The following is a 7103-nucleotide window of genomic DNA, read 5'->3' on the forward strand; positions in this document are numbered from 1 at the left end:
TCCCCCGCCCGCTGCCGAACCGCCGCTCGCCCTCGCCCCCCCCCCCTCGCGGTAAGCCCCTCCCTCAGCTCCCCTCTCCCCCTCCCTCCCCTTCTCCGGCCATGGCGCGGCCTTGTCCCCCTCCCTCGCACGTGGTCCGACTTGGCCCTGCCTGCCTCAGCATTGGCGGCCATGGCGCGCGGCTCGGCCTCAGCCCTCGTCCCGGTGTGGCCGGCCTCGGCGGCCCAGCGAGCTTCCCCGGCGCAGCGACCTGCTCACCCCTGCGCGGCCTTGAGCTCGGCCCCCGGTGCGTATGGCGTGTGACCTTGAGCTCGGCCAGTGCGCAACCCCACGCGTTCGGTCCCGGTGTGGCCCCTCTGTCTGCTCACGGCGCGCAGCGCGGCCCTGGCGTGTGCGTGGCTCGTTCACGGCGCGTCAGCGCGGCCTTGCGCGCGCGTGCTGCACGCAGTGCTTTGGCACGGCTCGCCGTGTCCTTGGCGCGCTCGTCTACCCCTAGCCACCCGTCTACCCCCCATGTATTCCATGCGTAGTGATCACGTTATTTATATCAATGAAATAGAAACTCAACTCAGAAATTGATTACGTTAGTTATTTATCAACTTAGTTTAATGTCAACCAATTGGAAATAACGATAATTCTATCAGTGCATGTGATTAACACTTATTAGTGTAACTAGGTGGAACTAGATCACGTAATGACTAATTATGCATCTACCCGTAATACGCTTTGATTATTGCTTTAACCACTGCCAGACCTTCCTTCTTCTCTTTCTAGCCATGGCGAATGCAATATCATATGTCATATCTTATGCATACAGTTTATCTGCTCTCTTGTATGGTGTACTGTTTATTTCCTAATTCAAATGGATGGATGCATGTTTGCGCTCGCATAGAGAATGGTCTGGTTGAGGAGTCCGAGGAACTCGTAGGAGAAGCCCCTGAGCAGCAGCTGGTTGGTGGAGGCAAGTGTCCCTTGACCTATCTCTGTCCTATACAATTCTATAATTCACTTCCCGCATTTATACAGTTATACCTAAGGATTGACAAGCTTTTGTTATCCATGTCCTTGTTTACCTATTTGGGTTGGATTATTATGGTTTAGCTTCATGCTAGTGCTTAACACTAATCAATGAACATGATGAGATTTATCAATGATACACTATTTCCCTTCTTTATTATGATATTGTACTTGTGGCATTTAAGGGGGCTCAAGCGGTTTCTCGAGTACCTCTCCGTAAGGACCTGTTCATTAGATGACCGCCCGGGAAAATAGTGCAACCATGAGGGTGGAGTGGGACGCCCTTAGCTGAATAATTAGAGGAACCGAGGTGTAGTTCGCTTGTCCGTCGTGCCGTTAATGGGGCTCGGTGTATACGGCTCGCTCTGCCAAGTTTGGTTCGCCCCTTGGGGAGGAGTGCGGTGCATTTAGGAAACCTAACGAGCGACTATAGCCCTGGAGAATCTTTGTAAAGGCTACGTAGTGATACCCTGCTGGGTCACCTTGGTAGTGATCAATGGAGAGTCATGATCTCCGGGCAGAAAGGGAATCACGGCTTGTGGGTAAAGTGCGCGACCTCTGCAGAGTGTTTGAAAACTGATATATCAGCCATGCTCGTAGTTATGAGCGGCCAAGGGAGCTCCATTGATTAGTGATACTTGATCAGAGATGTTCGGATTATAGGTGGCAATGAGGATGATGGTTTTGACTATGGTAATGGTAAGTGGTATTCTTTCCGTTTGGAAAGGGTACGTTTGGGTTAATAACGTGGGTTAATACTAAAGTTTGGCCCTCTCTACTAGTAATAATAATCTGACCAACTAAAAGCAAATGCTTGACTTATCCCCATATAAAGCTAGTCCACTACAGCCAAACAGGATACTTGCTGAGTATGTTGATGTGTACTCACCCTTGCTCTACACACCAACCCCCCCATCCCTAGGTTGTCAGCATTGCAACCACTGCTCAGGAGAAGATGAAGCCGTGGAAGGAGACTTCCAGGAGTTCCAAGATTACGACGAGTTCTAGGCATGGGTTAGCGGCAACCCCCAGTCGGCTGCCTGTGAAGGCCGCGTGTATCTACCTTTCTTTTCCGCACTTTGATTAATGTAAAGACTATGTGGATGTCTCAGACATATGATGTAATCGACTATTATTCCCTTTTTATACTATGATTTGAGCACGGTGTGATGATGTCCAGTTATGTAACTGCTGTGTACGTGAATTGCTGATCCTGGCACGTACATGGTTCACATTCGGTTTGCCTTCTAAAACCGAATGTGACAGCCAGATTGACAGCTTCAGCTCGTAATGGAGATGGAGTATGATGATGATGCTGACCGAAGGGAAAAAGACTACTTAGTCCTTAATGACTTGTACTACTGTCATAAGTGAATATTGAGGACATAAATGTACTTTTACCTGGGCTGCGTCCCGTGCCTATAAATAGGTGAACAGTAGCACCGTAATGTTCACGCTGATTGGTAATCTCTCTCGCATCAATGCCTTTAAGCAAGCCGAAGGTATCATTGTAATGTAGATCTTGTTAATATGCATACATGTTCTATGAAGTGGAAATACGAATGAGTCGATGGGATACACTTGTTGTTTTCGTCTCTTCGCATTATTGTTCATCTATGAAATGATGAAGGCATGTCCTTCATGACCTTCGTTTGATGATCATTATGTCCTTGAGGAGATAATGCTTCAGAAGACGAAGGTCCCTAATATTTAACAATTGTGTTACCTTGTTCTTAATTCAGCATTTAAGAACAAGTGACCAACATTGGCGCCTACCTCCGGTGAACTCACTTCCACGACCTTCGGCAAGCATTCACCTTTGTCATGCCGCCGAAGAAGGCAACAGTGCCAGGGGCTGCCCTGCATCCACTGGACACCAATCAGGAGACACTCTCACTGAGAGAAGCTAGGATCCAGAAGACAAAGGCTACCAGTCCAACACCTCAGGAGGAGGAGTTGGACCAAGAAATCAAAGACTTAGAAGCTATACATCACCAAGTACAGAGGAAAAGGGAAAAGATGCTTCGGATAGCCAAACTTCAAAGGAAGATCGACGAAGCCGCTGAAGAAATGCGCCACATCGGGCAGGATAACCAAGGACGAGGGCCTCAACACAGAGAGCTTCATCAAGAAACTCCAATCAACGATGATGGATGGTATGATGACCTGTACCATGGTAATTTTGCTTTTGATGATGCTTCTCCCCTGGCAGCAGAGTTGCAGGCTACCCCATGACCACCTTCATACAAGCCGCCACAGCTCCCCATGTATGATGGGCACTCCGACCCGAAGCAATTCCTCATGAGCTACGAAGCAACCATATCATCATGTGGTGGCAACACTGCTGTCATGGAAAAGTCCTTCGTCATGGCAGTCACGAGTGTGGCTCAGACTTGGTATTCTTCTCTTCGGCCGGGAACAATTACATCGTGGCAGAAGCTGAAGGATATGCTAGTCACAAGCTTCCAGGGCTTCCAAACAAAGCCAGTGACTGCTCAAGCTCTATTCCAGTGCACGCAAGATCAAGAGGAGTACTTGTAGGCATACATTCGAAGGTTTTTGCAACTAAGAGCCTAGGCGCCAACAATGCATAGTGAAATCATCATCGAAGCCATGATCAAGGGGCTTCGACCAAGACCGACAACACAATATTTTGCAAGGAAGCCACCACAAACCTTGGAGAAGCTTCTCCAGAAGATGGATGAATACATCCGAGCTGACAATGATTTCCATCAGAGAAGGGAGGAAGCCTGTAGGTATTCTGAGATGACTAGGGGCTTCGGAGGAAGACTCCACCCCAGGCTTGTCAGAATGATGCATAATCCCAACACAAATGATGACAGGGTAAATCACACATAGAGCAGCCAACAAAGCTCATAATCTTTGGGAATGCAGCAAACTTCCTATAGGCCACCAGCTCCAAGAGGCAGAGGGGGAGAAGCTTCGAAGGAAGGTTTGGTACTCAACCCAGGAGATTGTTCTGCTTATTATGTGGGGAGGATAAGGGACACACGACAAGGACGTGTCAAATCACGATCCAAAAGCAGAAGGAAATCGTTGAAGTCAAAGCACGGCAGAACCAGCCGAAGCAGGTCTTGCATAATGCTTCATGCTATTCCCCATATATCCTTGAGTATGTGGGCAATCAACAAACTACGACGTCCGTTGCTTCAACGAGTCATTCCCAAACTTCTTGGGCTTAGTTGCCACCGCCACCACCACTAGCGCCTACCATGGTCCATAACCAATAGCCAGAAGGGCATCGCCAGGTGTAGCAACAGCGCGATACTCGGGAGGAATCCGAAGCTCGCACAGTCAATAGCACTATTCCCGAGTCAAGGCACATCTACTGAAAGCAGCGTAGCGCCATGACCAGACAGTTTTCTAATTAAATGTATTTTTACTTTTTTGCCTTTATATTTCCCCTTCAAAAGACAACACAAGAAGGTCTAACCTTCAGCTTGATGTAATAAATCTGTGATTACACCATCGAGTGTAACAGAAAGAGGTGAAGAATCTCCAAAGTCATTCCTACGGGATGCAGAGCCAAAATGCCACCTAAATAAGAGGTGAAGAAGCTCCAAAGTCGTTCCTACGGGGATGCAGAGCTAAAATACCACCTAAATAAGAGGTGAAGAAGCTCCAAAGTCGTTCCTACAGGGATGCAGAGCTAAAATACCACCTAAGTAAAAGGTGAAGAGACTCCAAAGTCGTTCGTATGGATATGCAGAGTCTTATTTTTTATGTTCCGTGTGCCAACATCATTTGCATCACGTCATTACATCATATTGCATCATGACATTGCATCATACATCATTTTGCATCAACAAAAGCAGTGAAAAAACAAAGGAGGATTCCTCCTTCAGCTTCAGCAGAGACTCATGAAAGAGTATTGAAGATGCACAATCCATGCTTGTGATAGCATTACCATACAAAGTTTGTGTTTTCGACAACACTATTCCTACGCAACGTCTACGACAAGAATCAAACATCATACAGTAGCTTCGGCAAAGAAGGGGGATTTCTTTCTAAAGCGTGAAAATAAGGGAAGGTGTTTTTTTCGCCGCCGGCTAAAAAAAGGTATGTACAAAGGTTTCACGCTTCATAAAGAAATATATTACATCAATATACATACAAATTGTTTACAAGTGTTTCTTACAAAACCAGGAATCATGTTCAAGGACATTAAACTATCGAAAATACAAAGTTTTTAGTCTTCCTTAAGGACTCTGTCGGCAGCTTCGTTCAAAAGGCTGTCTACAGCTTCGTCAATAGCATCATTAGCAATTTTAATTATATCCAACGCCTCTTTAACGGACGGGTCAACTTCAGGGTTATACAGCTCGGGAGGCGGAGAAAGCTCAACTGCATTGAAACACAAATATTAACATCACCGAAGTAGAAAAACTTACGAAGATGATTTATAAAGAGCATACATATAAGTCTGGCCCGCTTGACAGCTTCTTTGGCTCTTTTGGCTTCTTCTAAAGCATCATGAGAATCTTTCTCATTCCTTTTAATAGCTTCATCAGTAATTTCTTGTCCACCCTTCAGCCACACTTCAGAATAAAATTTCCCACCTAGGGTAGTAGCTTCGGCTGAAGGGTTTCTAACATCATTAGCTAAGATGGCAAAATCTGGCTGAGTTACAGCCTTAGCATGATTGCAGCCAATCTTCTCCTAGATGGACATGGCCCACAGGCACCGTCGAAGGCGCAAAAGTCCCTATTGTCACCAAGAATTTCCTCGAAGGCTTCGACTTCATCGTTTATCCATTAAATGACTCCATCAGGATTTCCAAGAATAAATTTCTGCTCGGATGAGTATGCTCCAACTTTAGAAAAGATGTTCTTTAGATTTTTAGCACATCTCATGGATATTTTATAGCATTTCTCCTTGGTAGCACGAAGCTCATTGTCACACCCGGTTTCAGAAGGCAAACCGAATGCGAACTATGTACGTGCCAGGATCAGAATTCACGTACACAGCGATTACATAAATGAACATCATCGCACAGTGCTCGAATAATAACATAAAAGGGTATTAACTTATTACATCACAGAGTCATAGACATCCACATAGTCATCAACTTAACAGTTAAATCAAAGTGCTAGCGAAACGCAGTAAAGATAAGGCCTTCACAGGCAGCTGACTGGGGGTTGCCGCCAACCCACACCTAAAACTCGTCGTAGTCTTGGAACTCCTGGAAGTCTCCTTCCACGACTTCGTCTTCTCCTGAGCAGTGGTTGCAATGTGGACAACCTGGTGTTTTGTGGTAAAGCAAGGATGAGTACACATCAACGTACTCAGCAAATGCCCCGTTTGGCTGAAGTGAACTAGCTTTATGTGGGGCTAGGCTCAAGCAGTTGCTTTTAGTTGGTCAGGTATTTATTATTTGTAGGAGCCAAGTTTTATTAAATTACCATACCCTGAGTCGTTTCCTCATCGAGGAAACATCACGATCATCATCGAACCAACAACATTAATAGAACCATTGTATCTCGAACCATCTGTATCTCTAATCAAAGAGGATCCCAAGGCTGCTCTTAACCGTGAGCACGGCTGATATATCAGTTTCACTACCCTCTGCAGAGGTCGCACACTTTACCCATGAGTCGTGATTCCCTTTCTGCCCGGGCTTGCAAGACCCTTATTCACTCCCAAGGTGAATGGCCAGGGATTCACTACGAAGCCTTTACAAAGATTCCCTAGAGGTCATAGCTGCCCGTTAGGTTTCTCCAGTTTGATAAACACAGTACCCCTCCCCGCAGGAGGGTGACTAACAAAAAAGCAAAACGAAAGAACCTCGGCACTCAGCCTCGGCAGAGCAAGCACTGTGCCTGGACCCCATTAACGGCACGACGGCGAAGCAACTACACCTCTAGTTCCTCTAATTAATTAGCTAAGGGCACCCCATTCCACCCTCATGGTTGCACTGTTATCCCGGGTGGTCTCTCAACGAATAGGTCCTTACGGAGAGGTACTCAGGAAACAGCCTGAGCCCCCTAGAGTATCACAAGATCAACAATATAATCAGGATAACAGTATCGTATCATAAATAGTCACATCATGTTCATTGATTAAAT

This window comes from Zea mays, chromosome 2 (genome assembly GCF_902167145.1).
Source record: "Zea mays cultivar B73 chromosome 2, Zm-B73-REFERENCE-NAM-5.0, whole genome shotgun sequence".
NCBI classification, from domain to species: Eukaryota; Viridiplantae; Streptophyta; class Magnoliopsida; order Poales; family Poaceae; genus Zea; species Zea mays.